The following is a 21,478-nucleotide window of genomic DNA, read 5'->3' as shown; positions in this document are numbered from 1 at the left end:
TTGAGAGAGTAGCATTTTCTGGTTTTATATGGGCAATGAAATGAATTTTGATAGAAATGGTTGAGTCAGAGCCTCCATGTAGATACAGTTTAGGCTGACACTTCACCTTTGAAAGTATACAGATTTTTTTTTCTTATTTTGAGAGTATACTAAAATTTTTAATTCTTGGGAGGAAGGAGAAGAGGCTGGAAATAGAAAGCCAATGTTAAAATTAATAGTGTGTATCTATAACTAAAAGGGGGAAAAAAGATGTCAAAAGTGACAAGATTACCAACATTATCTTATATTAACCAGCATACAAGTATCATCCATAAATAGAAACACAGAAAGAAAGGGGAGGAAGGGGGGACAGAAGGAAGGGAGGGAGGGATGGAGGGAGAAAGAAAGAAAACAAAGAAAAGGCTATTTATATTAGTTTAGAGAAAGCCACCTGACATTTGGGATGGATGCCAATTAAAGAAGTAGGCAAAATCCAGTTGAATCTGAAAATTGTATAAAGCAGCATGAGTTTCCTTTAAACAAAAAGGGAGGCGGCTTGAAATTAATACTGGGCTTAGCTCATTGCCGCTCTCTCGTGTGAATTATCTAGTACAAATACAATGCATGTGAAGAGCTTCTAGGAGTCCATTATCACTTGCTATTGGAATCTCTGCATGTGCACTTAATGAAAACTTTCCAAATCATCTCATGAAACCCAGTTTTCTTACACTTCGCTTCTAGTGAAAACTTTTTTTCCCCTTATTGTACTACTTGGTCAAGACTTTGAAGTAGTCAAAAATCTTTATTCTCAGTAATCTTAGTCTCCCTATCTGGGAGCATAACTAGGCTCTTTGCTCTTACCCAGGGGACGAGGATCTTTATACAGTTACCTACTTTATCCCTCATTCCAAATACATTATCTGATTTAATTCAAGCTAAGAAAAAAAAAAAAGGACTGATAGCTTAAGGTTCAATATCATATCAGGAAAGAAATATCTGAGCCAAGTCTTACATTCAAAAACAACAACAAAAAAGACACTAATGGTAGTCTAGTGTATCACACAGTAAACAGAAGATTTAATAAGGGTTAAAAGAAAGATAGATATGCATATAAGAAATACATCTCTCCATTCACACCTGAAACTGAATGTATCTATAAAGGAATACATATGAATATGATTGCCTTTCCAAAAAGCCCTAAGCCACATTTTTTAAGAACAAATAATTCATAAGGAACCCCCTATTTCCACCCCCACCATCACTAACTCAATTCCAACCATTACTGCATAGCTTATAGTAAGATAGAAAAGCCTCCAGCTAGGACTCCAAGTTTCCAGGCCTTCCATATCACCACCAGAGTCATCTTCCAAAAATAAATATTATGTTTGGTCACCTCTCAAAATTCTTTAAAGATTCCCAGTTACCCAAAGGATAAAGCCCAGATTTCTTATGATGAAATAGCAGACTCTAATTAATGTAGCAACAGTCTATTCAGGCCCTATTAAACCATAGGTCCTAAGGATTTTTCACTGCAAAGATATAGCCCTGCTTGGGTTTAGAACTGAGCCCACACAAGCCAGTTATCCTTTTGGGAGGACTGGACTGTTCGGGTCTGGAACTTGTCCTGCTGCCCTAAGACTGGGGTTCTGCTGTGTTCTCTCCAATAGGTCAGATTCTCTAGTGTATTGGTTCTAACTCAGATAGCACCAACTGAGCCTTGTGAAGACAACAGTAAGGGTAATTTCCTAAATCCTAGCTGTTCCTGCTCCAGGATTACACCAACTTTATTAGTTTGTAACTAAGATATCCATGGTAGTGCATTAGAGAATCAGCAGCTAGACTGTAGGACTATCATTGATGTGGCATACTCCACATCAATGATAGTCCTACAGTCTAGCTGCTGATTCTCTAATGCACTACCATGCTCTTTTGTACATAAGCCCTGACCCGTGTTATACACCCTTCTTAGGCTTTCCTTACCTTTGTCCAATCATCCAACCTCTGCCAACCTTTCAAATGTCACTCCTATGAAGTCTTCATTAAAACCCTAAAACTTGCTCCCACTTGGCACATGCTTTGATTATAGAACTTCTCAGGTTGCGTTGTAATTTTTTTGTTCTCACATATGTTTACCCCAAGAAGACTGAGACCTCCTTAAGGACTAGCTTAGCCCTTAATAGCTCCTTCCTCACTCACAGCTGAGACCATATGTGCCCTATAAAAATGTCCCTGGGGCGCCTCCAACATTTCATGGACTATGTCCAGGATCTACTCCCACTCTTTTGTCCAAATCCCTCATCCTAGTCTAGTACTCACTTGCCTCATATCTAAATGCCTTATTCTTGGTTAAACTGGTGGGTTCTTCCCCTCTGCTTTGCCTCCTAAGGTTGAGACTTTACACTCTTCCTGGCTTTTAGTTTTGGTTCCATCCTTGAAGCTACTTGAGTAACTTGCTCATGCATCCCTACTGCCACAAATACACCAACCAATGTCCAGTGCAGCCTCTAGGGACTCGAACTTAGGTTCTGCCTGTTCAAGTAGAGAGTTTGGGTAAAATAAACTAAGATGTCTGAGGTTTATGAAGCAGTTCCTAACGAAAGAGAACAAAAGATTTTTCTTCACAAGAAGCAATTATTGATTTATGTCTTGAAAAGAGGGTTGGAGAGATACCTGCATGGCAATCCATGACTTCAAGTCAAGCCAAGGGATCTAGAGGTTCCACAGATGAAACCCAAAGTGACAGAAGGTAAAAACAAAGACCATTTCGGCTATTGATTTATTCGATGAAAACAATGACAACAGTAAGAACCAATCATGGAAATACTTTATCACTTGATCCTTCACACCTCTCACCCTATCACACTGACTTTTCTAAGTTCCTCAAGCATATCATGGTTTTCTCATGCTGTTGAGCCACTTATACACACTACCTCAGAGGGCCTTGCTTCTATATCTATTTTTCCTCTCTGGTCATCATTTTCAGCTTTCAGATTTCAGATAAATATCATCTCCTCTTGGAATCCATTTTTGGCTTCATTATTGCACACAGTACTCCTCTCATTAAAAGACATTCCTTTGTTTGCAACTCCCACTAGACTTGAAAACTCAGGACGGAGATTGTGAGTCTAGATATCGCAGGATCTAATGCAAGTTGTACATTTAATTTATGTTCAATAAGTATTCACTGAGTGAATTACTAGATGATAGTCCTTACTATCTATAGATGATATGGCTGGTCACAGGAGGCAAGAAGACAGGTACACAGATGAAGCCAAAAGAGACGAGAGGGACGATGGGAAGGTGGGGGAGGAGAGACAAAGGCCACTGATCTGGTGAAGTCACTAAGCAGAGCCTGATGAGTGACAGAAATCAGGGCCAGAAGAAAGTGCTGATATCAAAAGACACAGCTGAGAGAACACGAGATATTGGTCAACGGGAACACAGTAATAAGGAACCCTGGATCAGGAAATGTTCACAAGTGTTAACTTTAGAGGTATCTTTGGGAAAGCAAAAGTTCACATTAACAAGAACAGAGAGTCAGGACACTTTAATGATCCTATAGGGAGGCAACGGCAACCCACTCCATTACTCTTGCCTGGAAAATCCCATGGACGGAGGAGCCTGGTGGGCTGCAGTCCATGGGGTCGCTAGAAGTCAGACACGACTGAGTGACTTCACTTTCACTTTTCACTTTCATGCATCGGAGAAGGAAATGGCAACCTACTCCAGTGTTCTTGCCTGGAGAATCCCAGGGACAGGGGAGTCTGGTGGGCTGCCGTCTATGGGGTCGCACAGAGTTGGACACGACTGAAGCGACTTAGCAGCAGCAGCAGCAGGGAACCCACAGATGTAATACAGAAAGACTGGAAAATTGCACACATCAGCAGAGTTTGTGTACAGGCATGGGAGGATAAAGGCAAATGTCCAGTTTTAATAACTGTGTCAAAAGATAGTGATTTTGTGTCAAGAGAAAGTTAAGAGGTCCAGTCATTAGTGCTGTACATAGGCAACACCACAGAAACTCATCTTCCTGCTTTTCTTCTTTCCCTTAGTATATGCTGGACACAGAAGTCTGAGTTACCCCTTTAATATGTATATCAGATCCCATTACTTTTCTGCCTAAATGCCTACATTGGCTTCCCATCATCAACAAAGTCCAAAAGCTTATTATGGCCTGCAAGATAATACATGACCTAGCTCCTGCCTGCTTCTCTGACTTTATTTTGTAATATATTTCCTCTTACAATCTCAGGTCCGATCGTCCTTATGCTCCTCCCTTCCTCAAACACATTAAGTTTGTTCCTGACTCAGGGCCTTTTCACATACTGTCTTCTCTAAAATTATTTTCCCTAAAAATATTTGCATGACTTGCTTACTCCCTTCCTTCAAGTCTTTAGAGAAAAGTCCTCTCCTCAGAGACAGCCTTGCTAAACTAAATATTATGCCACTGCCTACTCTTTATCCCCTATAATGCTATAATTTTTATAGTCCTTAACATTTCTTAGCATCACACTGTGTATTTATTTTGTAACCATTCTCCCAGTAGAATGTAAGCTAATGAGAGCACAGATCTTGCCTGTTAAGCTAATTAGTCTAGCTTCAGCACCTAATACATTGCAGGTACTCAGTCAATATTTATTAACCCATGATATAAGTTTTCCTACATCATCCATGGCCAGTTTGATTGTTTTCCTTTTCTTCCATCACGGCAGTTGGTATGGGGTAATCAAAATTTATCAAAAACTCACTTCTCGCTTTAAAAAGATTTCACAGGATAATGGCAGCATCCTAAATCCAAATCTTTGCACAAACTCTCCTCAAAATTCATAAGATCAAAATAAGGAGCACAAAATAAAACCATACACGAATCATGCTTTCCACCATATCAGGAGATGATAAAGACCATGAATTTCAAATCCTTGTAAAAAGAGAAATAAAACTGAATTTCCAACAGGACTCCCACCGGAATGCCCACCTTGGCTGCCAGCCTGTGGATGCAAACATTGGCAGCAGGGAGTTTTAAGAGGCTGTAGAAAAGAAGAGAGGAAGCAGTTGGTAACAAAGGTAAAGCATAGAAAAAAATCATTGCTATAAAAAGAAAGACTATCAGTATGCCCTATACTATAGATCTGGTTTGACAGTTTATAGCAACAGGTATCAGAGAAGGCAATGGCACCCCACTCCAGTACTCTTGCCTGGAAAATCCCATAGATGGAGGAGCCTGGTGGGCTGCAGTCCATGGGGTCGCTAAGAGTCAGACACGACTGAGCGACTTCACTTTCACTTTTCACTTTCATGCATTGGAGAAGGAAATGGCAACCCACTCCAGTGTTCTTGCCTGGAGAATCTCAGGGATGGGGGAGCCTGGTGGGCTGCTGTCTATGGGGTCGCACAGAGTCGGACATGACTGAAGCAACTTAGCAGCAGCAGCAGCAGCAACAGGTATAGGAAGGCTTCTTGAAAGTGAGCAAGGCCCAGAGAAGGCAGTGCCGGAGATGGAGAGCTTGTAGGGGATAAAGAGACAAAGACAGAAGGATACCTTCATACAAGTAGCTGTAAGAGGAAAAGAGGGAAATAGGAGGAATATTACAGAGCTTCCCTGGTGGCTTAAATGATAAAGAATCTACCTGCAATGCAGGAGACCTGGGTTCAATCCCTGGGTTGGGAAGATCCCCTGGAGAAGGAAACAGCAACCCTCTCCAGTATTCTTGCCTGGATAATTCCATAGACAGAGAAGCCTGGTGGGCTACAGTCCATGGGGTCACAAAGAGTTGGACACGACTGAGCTACTAACTTTCAGTTTTCAAGGAGCCTATAGAAACAAAAAAGAATCACAAAACATGCTAATCTCTACCCATTCCTGCCACCAACAATGTCATCCATTAAAGAAATTATGCTTCACTATTCTGAGAGAAAGGTTGCTACTGAACCAGGATGTCAATCTATAACATTGCTATGAGTACAAAAAAAGCAGTCAAATTGCATACAAAGCTACTGTTGGAATAACCTAGAAAATTTGAATCAAATTATTTTCTGGATAAAAATTTCTAAAGCAAGCAACCAAACATGAAGTACTGTATCATATCTTTCCAAAAGAACTCAAATAACCATTTAGAGACTTAAGTCAGAAATATAAAAACTAATGGAAAAATCAACAAAAACATCAGGGAAAATGTAATGTCAGTTGCTTGGTTTCCTAGACGATATTAAGGTAAAAGATAAAATGACTTCAGAAACTGAGAATAAATTGCAAGGTACCAAAGGGATATCTGAATGGAATTTGAAGGAAGATGTAATAAGGAGCACTAAAGAAAAACAAAACAAAAAAAGTACAAGAGATGAAAATAAAACAAAGAAAACATAAAAACAGTCCAGGGAAAAGTGTCTGAAATGGAAAATAGCAACAGAGAGTAACAAATCCATGGACCATACCAGCATTTAAGAATCATAATAATAAAAACAAAAACTTTCTACAAATAAGAGAAAACCGTATCTACTGAAAGTGTTTGTCTCCTACAATGCAACCTACTGTGTTGGCAGGCATCCATCTGGGTCCCCCAGCATTGCCCTGTGGGACTTAAATGTGACTGATGGAAAAATGAAACTCTAGCTTCTGCGTTTACCAGTTAAGACCTTTGTCTCTGACCCAGGAATCTCATGTCTTCTACTAGTATCCAGGAGACAATAGCAAGCTAATAACTTGTTAGCTTAAAAATATGGCAAAATTTAGAGTTATATAATTGTTGACAACCAGAGTCTAAATACTACATAAATTATTTCAAAGCATGGAAAATAAAACTTCTGAATTATTTTCATGAAATAAATGTAATGCCAATAGCTAAACCTAACAATGCAAAAATGAAAATCACAGACCAATATACTTATCAATATCAAAGCAAAAATAATAAATGAACATTTTACTGACTCCAACACCATATTAAGAAAACAATCCACCATAACCAATCTATGGTATTTATATCAGAAGTGTTAAAACCATTCAAAATTAAGAAATAAAGTAATTTAATTTATCAAATTAATAGATCTAAGGAGAATTGTTTTTCTCCATAGATGCCAAAAAAAGCCTCTAATAATATTCAACATCCATTCCTAGTAAAACAGGACTGGTTGGCTATTTCCTTAACATGAAAGAATGTACATGCCTCTTTCCTAAACCCAATATACTGCTTAAAAGGAAAAGCAAAAAAGAAAAAAAAAAAGAAAAAACTAGAAGTATTGCTATCAAGGAGAAGAAAAAGGTAAGGGTACCCACTATTTCTACACTATTTAACAATGGTACTAGAAGTATTAGCTAATGCAATTAGATAAGAGAAAACAGCGAGAGACATAAAAATTGGGGAAAATGATTGAATAATAACATGAGTGTAGCTGGAAAATGGATAATAAAACTAACTAAAACAATAAAAGAATTAGTCACATAACAATATAAAATAAACATGCAGACAGCAAAATTCTTCTTGTACACAGATAACTAGATAAAGGATATAATGGAAAAGTTCCATTTAGAATATTCACATAAAAATGAATGAAATATTCAAAAATGAACTTACAAGTTATATGTAAAACTGACGTGAGGAAAATGATAAAACACTTGTAAAGGACCAAAAACAGACATGAACAAATGGAAGGATCTCCTTTGTTCTTACACAGTACATCTCAGTATCATCAATTGTATCAAGTTCTTCCAAAGTTAATTTATAAATTAAATGTTATCCTAAAATAATATCCCTGGGCTTTTTACTTAAGCTAGGCAAGATGACAATAAAATTCATATGAGAGAAAGAAGCACATAAAAATACCCAGGAAAACATTTAAAAGGAGAAGAGATGAGCAAGAACTAGCCATACCAAACGTTAGAACATACTACAAAGCTTCTTACAGCAGCTGTCCAGTAGAATTTCTGTGATGGTGGAAATCTCCTGCATCTGCACTGTCCAACATCGTAGCCACCAGCTTTGCGTGGGTAAATGAGCACTCAAAAATGTAGCTAGTGCAGCTCAAGAGCTGGATTTTTAATCGTATTTAACTATAGTAAATTTAAAATTAAATGCTACATGTGGCTAATAACTATGAATTAAATAAAATAGCTTTATAATCAGTTGAGTATGGTACTGGTGCATGAATAACAGACCAATCAAGTAGACGATAATGTCTAGAAATAGATTTTCTCCTGCTCTTTTATCGTATATGTATGAAAATTTGTTATGTGGAGGGTACTATGTCCAATCAATGGAGCAAAGATGACCTTTTAAAAAATTGTGCTAGAACAAGTGGATAGTCGTTTAGAAAAAGATAAAACTACATTTAGTCCTCATACCATAATCAAGAATAAACTCCAAATCAGAGATTTAAATGTAATAAATTAAACCATAAATGTTCAAGAAGAAAACAGGGGTGAATTCTTCATTATTAACCTTGGTATAGAGGAAAACTTTATATGACTCAAAGTCCAGATAGAATAAAAGATTGATAAATTTGACCATACATTTTTTAAAATTGTGAATAGGAAAAAAATCTTTAGGAAAATCAAAGACAAATGAAAATAGGAAAAAACTGCAACAAATATCAGAAAAATGCTAATACTATTCATATATAAAATGAAAATTGAGGAAAAAATATTTTATAAATGCCATGGAAAAGGGCAAAGACATAAAAATATGATAAGCCAAAAAGTGGCCCTTAAATGTATGATAGATGTTTCATTTTATTTATAGGAAGAGACACGCACATTAAAACTGAATGAGATAACTTTTCTCAGCTATTGCATTGGCATAACTTCAAAAGCTTATAATACAGTGTCAGTAAGATCCACCCAGAAGTTGCTGATGGGAAGACAATGTCACAACACTTCTGAAGGGGTATGGATTTGGCAATATTTAACAAAACTGTACATGTATTTGTCTTCTGATGCAGTATTCCCACTTCCTGGTATTTTCCCAGAACAATAAGAAGATATATGCAAGAGATTATTCATTGCTTCATTATTTATAATTGCAAAATATTGGAAACAACCTCAAAGTTCAAACATCAGAGACTGGTTAAATATACTGTTACAAGCACACAATGCAGTAACATAGGAATGTATAGCTGCAAAAAGAGAATCCAGGAAACTTCAGTGAAGCAACAGGAGATTAAATCCCAGAACATATGAAGTGAAAAGAGCAAAGCGTAGGAGTAAACATCAGTTTTACATTTCCTAAATCTGATTATTTTAATGTGGCTATATGGGAAATATCTTTGTTCTTAGGAAACACACAAGAGTACTAAAGAGTACAAGGCAATGATAAGTCAACCTACTCACAAGTGGTTGGATGGTATCACCAACTCAGTGGATATTAGTTTGAGTAAACTCCGGGAGATAGTGAAGGACAGGGAAGCCTGCTGCACTCCATGGGGTGGCAAAGGTCAGACAGGAGGTAGCAACTGAATGACTGCAAGTGGTTCAGAAAAAGCAAGGAGAGAGAAAGAGAGGAGGAAAGCAAATGTAACATAATGTTGAAAGTGGTGAATCTGGATAAAGCTAAATAAGAGCTACCAGGCAGAACCAGGACATCTCTTAAGCACTCCCAGAACAATCTGTTAGTTTCCATCTTTGTTCATCATCGATTGCAAGTTGCTGAATTCTCACTCACCTTTGTTTCCCTATCACTTCCAGCAGGATCTGATATAAGGGAAGCTCTCAATTACTGTGTAAATGACTGATAAGTTAGAAAAGAGAGGTCATGTGGATTGGCTTCTCCAGAAAAGGGATCTCAGAGAAGTTTAAAATTAAAAATTTATTTTAAAAATGGCTAAAGCTGGGGGAAAAGGAGGAGCAGAGGGTGAATATGGGCAAGGGGGAACAACTTCCCCCACACAGAAGCAGGAGTGAACTGGGTAGAGTTGGAGACAGAGCTGAGGCCTTGGAATGGAATTAGTATCAAATAAGTTTGGAGAGCTGATGATGAGAATCAGACTACAGAGCCTACCAATAGAGGCAGGAAGTTTGGGGAGGCCTGAGAAATTCCTCTTGGGTTCCCAGGTAACAAACAACCTAATATCCAAAATACACAGCTCCTCCTGTTGGTCTGTTCACACTGGGGAAAAAAATAGGCCAATGGTGAGTACTCCGGCTGTTTCCCTTTTCAGGGCTGGTCCCTGATCAAGCAGGCTTCCCAGCTGTTCAGACCCTCCTTTTGAATTCTCACACAGGAATCCAGACAGATGGCAGCTTGGTTTCACTTTGCATTACACAGCCACAGGAAAATGTTGCCGTTTTCTAGATTCTGTTGTGTTTTTTTTTTTTTTTTTTCAAATCTGCTGCCCTAACCACATTGTTTCATGCTCTGCAAGTTTTGCTTTGATGAGACAATGCGAAAAAAGAAAAGATAATCTTAAATAGGTTTTGGCTTTAAAGGGCAGAAAGTAAGAATTTCAGTTCCTATGATTAACTAGGCACGGCTTACACTCTATGAAGTGCCAAAGCTTAACTTGAAAGATGTTAAATGCTTCAAGCTGTGCAAGCGTGTGTTTCTTCAAATGGGCAGAAGTGAAGATTGTGAACACAGGCAAAGCTTTAATTGAGGGGTGTACACGGTTGCCTCCATTACATACATACGTGTTACCAGGTCTACAAATTATGTATTCATTCATTTTAATTTTCCTGTAAAATTCAACATTAATCCATGTCTATGGATTATGTCTATGGTATATGTCTATGAGAGATTCAAGATATGAGGATATAACTATAAAATACAGACAGTAATCAAATTGACTTCAGATTGGGTAATCATTTAAAACTAAGAGAACAAACTGCTATTCTTTACTCTTGCAGGCCCAGGCAGGGGAGGAAAAAAAAATGAGTTGAAATTCAGAAAAAGATCATTTATACATAGAATCTAAAATGATACAAATGAACATATCTACAAAACAGAAATAGACTCACAGACATAGAGAACAGACTTGTAGTTGCCAAGGAGGGAGGGAAAGGGCGAGAAGGATTGGGAATTTGGGATTAGCAGATGCAGACTAGTATATATGGTATGGATAAACAACAAGATCCTACTGTGTGGTACAGGGAACTACATTCAATATCCTGTGATAAAGCATGATGAAGAATATGAAAAAGAATACATATATATGCACACACATAAAAAACTGAGTCACTTTGCTGTGTAGACGAAATTAACACAACACTGTAAATCAATTGTACTTCAATAAAATTTTTTAAAAAGACACAGCCATTCATTCTTCCATTTGCTGTCTTGCTATTAGATGAAGAAGGTGATTATTTCTCAGCATGTCTAGAAAAATATATCCTCAAAATATCAATAAACACCTCTAAAAATTCCCATATCCTCAGCTATGTACATGCTGAGGCATTTGTAAATCAAGTATATAGTTGCTCATTCAACAAATATTTAGTAAGTACTTCTTCTTCTTCCTCTGAAGTCGCTCAGTCGTGTCTGACTCTTTGCGACCCCATGGACTGTAGCCTACCAGGCTTCTCCATCCATGGGATTCTCCAGGCAAGAATACTGGAGTGGGTTGCCATTTCCTTCTCCAGGGGATCTTCCCAACCCAGGGATTGAACCTGGGTCTCCTGCATTGGAGGCAGACGCTTTAACCTCTGAGCCACCAGGAAGTGTTAACCTAGAAAAAGATGTTAATCCATAAAGACAATGCCTTATCTCATAAGAACTAGCTATCAACAAATTGGATTACTACAGCTAATAGGAAAATTAGTAGTATGGTAAGTACTTAGGAAGTGTCAAATATTTTTCTGTGCACCAGGGATATGGTAGGGAGAACACTGATGAAGACAGAATTTTTGCCCTCCAAAACTTAACATTCTAGTAGCGACAGATAAGACACTGAACAACATAACTAAATAGAAAGTACAATGTACTGCTGATGGTAAAGAAAAATGAAGCACAGGAAGACAGAGTATGTTGAGGAGGTGGCAAATGTAATTAGGGTTTTGGGGGAAGTCTCTCTGAAAATATATTTGAGAAAGGACATAAAGGATGTGAGGGGATGAGCCACGGGGACTGCTGAGGAAAAAAGTCAGGAAAGGGAAGCAGGGAACACCCAGGACCTGCCTCCTGCATCCTCAGAGGGAGGAGGGCAGTGTACCTGGATCAGAAGGTTCAACTTAGAAGTCAGCGAGGAGCCTGATCAGAGCTGTGGCCATTTCAGATAAGGGTGTTGGCTTTTATTCTGAATAAAATGAGGAGCCAAGAAGGACTCTAAGTAAAAGAATGACCACTCAACAAAAAAATCACTCTGGTGGTTGCAAAAAGAACAATCACAGGGAAACAAAAACAGGAGCAGAGAGACCAGTCAGAAGGTTACTGAAATAGCCCACAAAGAAGATGATGCTGTCTACGAAAAAGGAGGTGCAGTGAAGTGGATGTATTTTGAAAGTATACTGATTTTTAAAAAATCAGTTTGCTTTCCTCTTAGATAAAATATTTACACTGAGGCAAGAGCTGTTTTTATGAAGTAACAGAAAAGAAATGATCTAAGCAATGTACTTCAGGAAAAGGATGGGTTTGGATGGGCTAAAGTTAGGAGCAAATGTGGAAATAGGGCAAAATAAAGTCTCATTTAGAAAACCTAAAATGAGGCGTCCTAGAAGGGGAAGGATATGAAGAGGTGGCAGTGCTTCAGAGATAAATTGGCCCCTGTGTAGTTTTTCCTAGAGCCTGTGTGTAAACCATACCTGTTAGGCCACTGGATTTTTCCACTGTCTTTGAATGTCAGCCCAGGTGGCTCAGTGGTAAAGAATCTGCCTGTCACTGCAGGAGACACAGGAGACATGAGTTTGATCCCTGGGTCGGGAATATCCCCTGGTGTAGGAAATGGCAACCCACTCCAGTATTCTTGCCTGGAAAATTCCATGGACAGAGGAGCCTGAAGGGCTACAAGTCCATGGGGTCACAAAGTCAGACACAACTGAGCATGCGCACACACACACACACACACACACGCACACACACACACACACACACACACCCCAACTCAGCCCCAACTTACAGCCTCTGGGCAACCATAACTAGGTTCATAAGAGCTGTAGGTAAATCGGGGAAACAGAGAGAAGTACAGAGAAAAGAAAAAGAAGAGAGAGAAAGGAAGATGTTCAAGAAGAAAAAAAAGGGAGTATAGAAAATACTTTAATAGGTTATAAGCCATTGCCCTGGCCACTGTTCTGCAACACTCATGGTCCCATCAGCAGACCAGATCAAGAGCATGCCAGAAAATGACTGAGCAAGGAGGAAAGATTTCTTTCTAGATGGATCTGATGAACTTTGTGCATGTAGGGTCAGTTCAGGTGGTGCAGTGTGTAAAGGATCCATATGCCAATACCGGAGAAGGAAGAGACACGGGTTTGATCTCTGGGTCGGGGAGATCCCTTGGAGGAGGAAATGGCAACCCACTACAACAGTCTTGCCTGGAGAATTCCATGGACAGAGGAGCCTGGCAGGCTACAGTCCATGCGGTGCAAGAGTCAGACACTAGTGAGCATGCGCACTCACACACACACACATGCATGTAGAGGACAGGATGTCTGGTGTATGTCAAACATAATCACAGATTCTTATTACAATCATTATACGAAGATAAAGATACTTTATATTATCACTAAATCATCTCAGAGTGTTTTAATTGCCTTTGATTGTATGGCTATTTTCAACTCAAGATATAGAAAATAATTGATTATAAATATCAGGACTGGATGAAATACCAACAAAAATTTCATTGGAGTGGATTTATCTGATCAAGTTAGACAGCTCAAATAGAACATTCAACCCTCTGAGTGGATTTTTTGGATCAAGTAATCATACAAAAATGAGTAATCCAGTGTGGCTGTCTGAGTTGATCAAGCAAACCAGGTAATTGCAACATTTCTCCCTTATTTGTGCTGTGTAGATACGGTTCAATTGGAGAAAGGCAGCTTTAAAAAAATTCTAAGGGGATCATGTTGGCCGTGGAGTTTTCCATGTCTTAATTCTCAGCATCTTCTCCTAAAGACTTGTTTGAACAGAAATGTGGTTTGTGACCCAGGATTGAGGACACAGGGTGCTGGACTGTTTATTATTATTTTGTGGGCTCTTTCAGCTTTTTTATCACGGTTCATGTCCCTGTCATGATCCTAACATCAGGTTGCTGGGTCATTACTTTCCTTCCTCCTCTTCCTGTCACACATCTGGAAACTCATCAGCCTTTTTCCTATCCAACCGCTGACCGGGTCTATTTAGAAAGTCAGCACCAAGCAGCAATTGTGAGGAAACACCCTTCTCCCTGATCTTGAATTTCTCCCTTTCCCCGGCCCCAGCACATGCTCTGCTATCCTCCCCAGGGCAGCAATCTGGCTTAACACCAGTCTGCACCACTTGGCCATGCCAAGTGCCACCGAGAACCATGGTGAACCTACACATCTGCATTGCCCTCTTCCGCATTACCAGCTCTTTTCTACTTCATAGGGGGCTTACATCCTAAATCCCATTTCATTGCTCTTCCCCATTATATAAATAGTTGCCTTAAGGTAATAATGATAACAGCCAACACACCAGTGCCTAATAAGTGCCAGGCACTCTTTTAGCCACTGTGAGTGTATAAATAAAGTGGCTAAATACACACACACACACACACACACACACACACACACACATACTGGCTCATTTGCTCTCCATGCAAGCATTGTGCAATAGACACTTATTGGCCACCTTTTATAGACGAAGGAACAGAAATACCATTAAGTAACTCGCCTGGTCTCACACAGTTCACAAGCAGGAACTCAAGGCCAGGCAGTCCCCAGGCTCACAAGGGCCTTCCCCCAACCTGCCTCTCAGCAGAGCCTGCTATAGCAATGTACACGTCTCGTGGACTGCCAACAGTTGAGGGCTTTTCTCTGCTGGTTTTCCTTTAATGATAGACTAGCTCTCATCCACTGCATGAAGGAAATGTGGTGGTTTCCTCTCTTCCCAAGACCAGGAGGGAGGCAAGGGCACACGTACAGCCCCCCATGGAGCTGTGACTACAGAATTAGAACCAGCATTGATACAGCTGAGCCCTTGCTTCCCCTAAGTTCCTCTCTCCCTCTCTTCTCAAAGACTGTGGAAGCATCAGAGGAACTAGAAGAGCAGTTGTAAGTTGTTAAATCCCCATTCTAGTGGCCAAAGAAGTTACCGATTGATGTGTGGTATAGATTCAGAGGTCTAGCTCAAAGGAGGCTCACAAAGCTGCTGGATTCATTCATAGCACTGACTAATATGCCAGGTACTAGACTGGCTGCTCGTGTTCAGCAGGCTTGTATGTTTCATTCCATGACAATCTTTAGTTCTTCTTTCATGCCTCTTATGTTATTGACTCAATAATTCATTTGACTGTCATTAAACATCTATTGGATAGCATCAGGTAAGTTTCTAAGTTGGAAGATATGAAGTTGAAATATAATCTCTAGGCTGCAGTTCTCCATGTCAACTGAGGAATCATTGCATGATGACTCTCACCATACTCAATATCCTTTTCTTATGGTAATGTATGTGTCTTTGTTCATAAAAAAAAAAAGAGTAACTTCCTGAATACCGAAGTTTGAACATTAAGAAGCCCTTTTAATACTAAACTATAGCCAAGGCTTGTATGATTTACCACTTTGGCACTTTCCTCTCTCTGACATTTTGCAGAACTCTCCATTTAAACTTACTGAACTTATTTGACCTGTATGCAGGTCAGAAAGCAACAGTTAGAACTGGACATGGAACAACAGACTGGTTCCAAATACGAAAAGGAATACGTCAAGGCTGTATATTGTCACCCTGCTTATTTAAATCAAATGGCAGACAAGACTAGACCTTGATCTTCAACCAACAAGTGAAATGACACACCCAGAGATGCCATGACAGTTCCAAGGCACTGCCAAAAGACCAAGAAGTGAGTGGTGGCCCAAATTCTGGAAATCCGTGCCCCTTCCCAAAAATAGTTAGGAAGCATCACTACAAACAAAGCTAGTGGAGAACATGGAATTCCAGTTGAACTATTTCAAATCCTGAAAGATGATGCTGTGAAAGTGCTGCACTCAATATGCCAGCAAATTTAGAAAACTCAGCAGTGGCCACAGGACTGGAAAAGGTCAGTTTTCATTCCAATCCCAAAGAAAGGCAATGCCAAAGAATGCTCAAACTACCACACAATTGCACTCATCTCACACACTAGTAAAGTGATGATCAAAATTCTCCAAGCCAGGCTTCAACAACATATGAACCATGAACTTCCAGATGTTCAACCTGGTTTTAGAAAAGGCAGAGGAACCAGAGATCAAATTGCCAACATCCACTGGATCACTGAAAAAGCAAGAGAGTTCCAGAAAAACATCTATTTCTGCTTTCTTGACTATGCCAAAGCCTTTGATTGTGTGGCTCACAATAAACTGTGGAAAATTCTGAAAGAGATGGGAATACCAGACCACCTGACCTGCCTCTTGAGAAATCAGTATGCAGGTCAGGAAGCAACATTTAGAACTGGACATGGAACAACAGACTGGTTCCAGATAGGAAAAGGAGTATATCAAGGCTGTATATTGTCACCCTGCTTATTTAACTTATATGCAGAGTACATCATGAGAAACACTGGGCTGGAAGGAGCACAAGCTGGAATCAAGATTGCAGGCAGAAATATCAATAACCTCAGATATGCAGACACCACCCTTATGGCAGAAAGTGAAGAATAACTCAAAAGCCTCTTGATGAAAGTGAAAGAGGAGAATGAAAAAGTTGGCTTAGAACTCAACATTCAGAAAACTAAGCTCATGGGATCTGGTCCCATCACTTCATGGCAAACTGATGGAGAAACAATGGAAACAGTGAGAGACTTTATTTTAGGGGGGCTCTGAAATCACTGCAGATGGTGATTGCAGCCATGAAATAAAAAGATGTGTACTCCTTGGAAGAAAAGTTATGACCAACCTAGACAGCATATTAAAAAGCAGAGACAATACTTTGTCAACAAAGGTCCATCTAGTCAAGGCTATGGTTTTTCCAGTGGTCATGTATGGATGTGAGAGTTGGACTATAAAGAAAGCTGAGCGCTGAAGAATTGATGCTTTTGAACTGTGGTGTTGGAGAAGACTCTTGAGAGTGCCTTGGACTGCAAGGAGATCCAACCAGTCCATCCTAAAGGAGATCAGTCCTGGGTGTTCATTGGAAGGACTGATGCTAAAGCTGAAACTCCAATACTTTGGCCACCTGATGCAAAGGACTCATTGGAAAAGACCTTGATGCTGGGAAAGATTGAAGGTGAGAGGAGAAGAGGACGACAGAGGATGAGATGGTTGGATGGCATCACCAACTCAATGGACATGAGTTTGAGTGAACTCCAGGAGTTTGTGATGGACAGGGAGGCCTGGAATGCCGCAGTCCATGGGGTCGCAAAGAGTCGGACAGGACTGAGCAACTGAACTGAACTGAACTGAATCCTCTCACTCATTAGCATATGAAATTACCCTGCCTATAAAAACTAACCACAGCACATTTTGAGACCACACTCACCCTCTGGATTGGCCCACATTCTGTCTGTGGAGTGCACTTCTCTCTGAATCTGAATAAATCCATATCTTACCTATCACTTTGTCTTTGATTGAATTCTTTCTGTGATGAGAGATCAAGAACCCAAGCTTCACTAGGCCCTGAAACCAGGCACTGTGGTTTTGGGCTGGGTTCGAGTCCCAGCCATAGGGGTTTCAAGTCCCAAGCAGGATTTTGGCTGGGTTTGAGTCCTAGCCATGTGGGTTCAAGTCCCAAACTGGATTTCAGCTGTGTTTGAGTTTCTGCATGTGGGTTCAAGTCCCAGTCTGAAGTAAACAGTTTCAATTGGCCTCTCAATTCCCTCACAGGAATATAGCTCTTACTTTTAGCATGTATAATTTTTTTTCTTTTTTCATTTTAAAGTATCCCTGGGTAAGAATCAGTTCAGTTCAGTCACTCAGTCGTGTCTGACTCTTTGTGACCCCATGGACTGCAGCACTCCAGGCTTCCCTGTCCAGCACCAACTCCTGGAGCTTACTCAAACTCATGATGAGCCCACATATTTCTGCTCACTAGAAGAAGCATTTCAAAAAGCCATGGTAACAGCTAGACTGAGAAAATGCAAGCTTCAGAGGCCCAATTTTACATTATGTTAAAAAGTATTTGAGGTCAAGAAACCACAAGAAAAGATAAACATAAATATATTTTATCCAACTTTTAGGAAAATATACATAAGATAACTAAGTATGTGTCCAATAGCCAGTTCCAAATATGTTGGGAATATTTAGAGAACTGACTTTTAAAGAAAGACAGAAGACCCCAATCTGGTTTTCTGTGGGTTCCTGGAAAGCCTACTATATGAAGATGAAATACATTTAAGAAACTGTTAAAGATCCAGCATTTGAAAATGTTTCAAGCTAAAACTAAGCAGAGTAAGAATAATACAGGTCACTTCAGTAAAGTGGGGAAAGGGATATAAAATTTTTATATGAAGAAAGCCTTCAAAAAATGTATAGAAAGCTAGTACAAGGGTTTGGAGGTGCCATATGTAAAAATAAGTAGAAGCAAGGCAAAAGATTTTAGCTTTAGCAGTGAGTGAAAGGATTATATGCCAAACCACAGAAAAATATTCCAGTGAAAAATAATGGGCTCTTGAAATAAATTTTCAGAATAAAGGAGTAAAGGTAAAAGCTGTTTTCCTGACAAAATATTAATGAGAAATTAGACACGGGAGAAAAAAATTACATGAATACCAATCCCAGTGATTGTTACTTCCTTGAGAAGGAGGATCAAGAAAAAAGGGAGCTGGCCAGCACTGGGAACCCATTTCCTGGAATAACTGGAGAAATGTTTTAAAGTGAGATGATGGAAATTAAAACAGCAGTGAAAAGGGCAGAAACAGATAAGGGAAAATAGACACCAGGTCTTAATACGATACCCTTATTATTACTAGATCGATAGCATACTGTTCTACTATGTCAACATCTTTTGGAGCAAAGGGGTCATATAAAAGGATCAATAAAACAACCTTTTAAAACAATAAAGTAAACATATTCCACATGTTTTAGAGGAAATGAAGAAAAAATTAGTTTAGATGTAAGCTTGTTTAGGTATCTTATGCCAGGTTAGATTAGTAAAAATTCAAACCAGAAGTAAACACTATTTTTCTAAAGAGAATCTAAAATCAAAGGAGGCGCCCAGGCAGTGTGTACCAAAGATCTGGTAATTTTCTGGTTAATTTGTTTAATGTGGGTAGCTTCCAAGTCCTTTTTTTTTTAAACTTGTACTATTAAAATTATCTTTCTATAGTATTAACTGTGTAATACCAGGTCCCTCTTTGTACTTTCTGAATATAGTACAAGAAGTACAGGTATTTGATTAAGACTTTTCAGCAATATTTATATACCAATAAGTTATGAAATAAACTGTACAAATATATGTATTAAATTCATACAATGATGAATCCAAGAAAATACATACAGATCTACATCCTTTATACATATATTGACTCAGTTATTCCTTACAAAAAGCCTGTAAGTAGGTTTATTATCATCCCCATCTTATAAGTTGAAAACACAAAGGCTCCAAGATTTGAGTGACTTGCCCAAGATCACAGAGCCAGTCACTCTGATTTGACTTTAGGCTACCTGAGGCCATGGTCTCTCAGCCACTATGTTATGTAGCTATCAAATAAACAGTGAGGTACATAGCCTTATGAAGTTGAGCTGTTAAAAGTATGAAAAACATGGTGTGAGAGCAAAGGAAGGCATATCTAACTCTGGTGTGAAGCAGGTTTAGGAAATTCCTTGAAAGGTAAGCAGGAATTCACTTAAATCGTATCGATAAATTGGAGGCCATCTCTTACAGAGACGTAAATATATGATGTGAGAAAACATTCATCTGAGGAAGGGTGAGATAACTAACAGTTAAACATCAGTGGCACACAAAACAGAAGCATGTACAGTCACTAACTCTTATTAATTTCCTTTTGCAACTTCACTGCAAAGCAAGTCTTCATATGCTAAATGTATCTTTCTTAATCTGAAGCCAAAAATGTATTTCCTTATGGAAGTAAAGTAAACTTCCATATTAATGTCAGGAGATAACTAAGCAATTGTTTGGTGCACTGGAGGTAGATTTCATTTCATCAGGATGGCTTAAGTGACTGGCTGATCATTATAAATTCCAAGTATTGTGACTTGACTGAACAAAAGTCACAGCAAACTAGATAAAATATTTGATTCAGTTGTTGATAAAATATTTGATTCGGTTGTTGGCAAGTCTAAACTGTATGGAGACAGAGAATTCAAAAAAATCATTTTTTACACCCTTTTCTGTAGAATCCAACCTTAGAAATATTTCGTCTTCCTACAGAACATAGCTCTCCTTGTTTCTATTAGCATTAACTGGTTCTACAATCCCTGTTTTCAAGTTACTTGAGAAATTTTTTAAATGCCACACTATGGTCTGTTTTCTCACAGACTCTTTAGTGAAATGAATAAGAATACAAATATAGACAATGCTATAATGAAGCAGCTTCATCTATTATAAAGACAGACTATCCTGTTAACAATTAAAACATCTTTCTGTTAGTCCCTCCCATTCTTAAAATCATTGGGGTCTTTTTTATTGTATTCTCAATGAAATATTAATAGGTTTCTTAAAATGCTTTAGAATTTTCTCTGAGTTAATGTTTAACATTTTATTGGATAATTCACATCTTAAATAAACAGAATTAGACAATTTTGCAACTGACCAAATTTCACGTTCACTTCTTACTACTATCCCTATACTCTATTCCTATTTGAATTCCTTCTCATTTTCTTGGAATGAAACTAGACCTTAATTTTGAAACTATGGTTAGGCCACTTCATTCCCATCACTATTTCTACCACACCCCCAATCCTGCTATACCACAACTCTTTTGCTTTCAATGATTCACACAGTTCTTCCTAACTGATAACACCCAGCAGTGCACTTCTGCTGAAAACCAAAGCTCCTTGAAGATTAAGCTCCTGTACTTACTCATACCTACTGCTGAGATCGCCTACTGATGCCAGACAAGCCAGAATCAGAGTTAGTCATGTTTTTTAAAGAGTCCACAGTTCCTGCTGCACAGTTCATTCCTGACAACTGCCCCTAAACATCATTCTTATAAGTCCAGCAAATGACACACTTCGTAGCTAAAAACATACTAATCATGAAAAACACCCTACCTGATTCCCACCACAGTCTGGGAGTTCTGGTACTCCACTCCTCTACTCTTTAGGTCTACTCACAGCAATAAAGTTGCTCCCTAACTTCCTAAGACACACATGCTCCCAGATGCCAGCCATAACATTGAGATTACCCTGACACGTCCATCTCTCCAATGGGATTGAACTCAATCAGAACATCTATTTCAGGGACCCTAACTACCTGTTGCTGCTGCTGCTAAGTTGCTTCAGTCTTGTCCGACTCTGTGCGATCCCATAGAT

General features: G+C 39.0%; 1 long non-coding RNA gene and 1 other non-coding gene across 2 annotated transcripts in view; both read right to left on the bottom strand.

Annotated features, from left to right (window-relative positions):
• LOC112585116 overlaps window positions 1-21,478 on the bottom strand; it is a 199,616-nt gene that overhangs the window by 143,832 nt on the left and 34,306 nt on the right. The gene's annotated exons all lie outside the window — the stretch shown is intronic.
• On the bottom strand, window positions 11,548-11,620 carry TRNAW-CCA. The gene has a single exon. It is a non-coding gene; the product is annotated as a tRNA-Trp (tRNA).

This window comes from Bubalus bubalis, chromosome 5 (assembly GCF_019923935.1).
Source record: "Bubalus bubalis isolate 160015118507 breed Murrah chromosome 5, NDDB_SH_1, whole genome shotgun sequence".
NCBI lineage: Eukaryota > Metazoa > Chordata > Mammalia > Artiodactyla > Bovidae > Bubalus > Bubalus bubalis.
The sequence above is the reverse complement of the archived record's forward strand: the minus strand, read 5'-3'. Positions and strand labels throughout refer to the sequence as shown.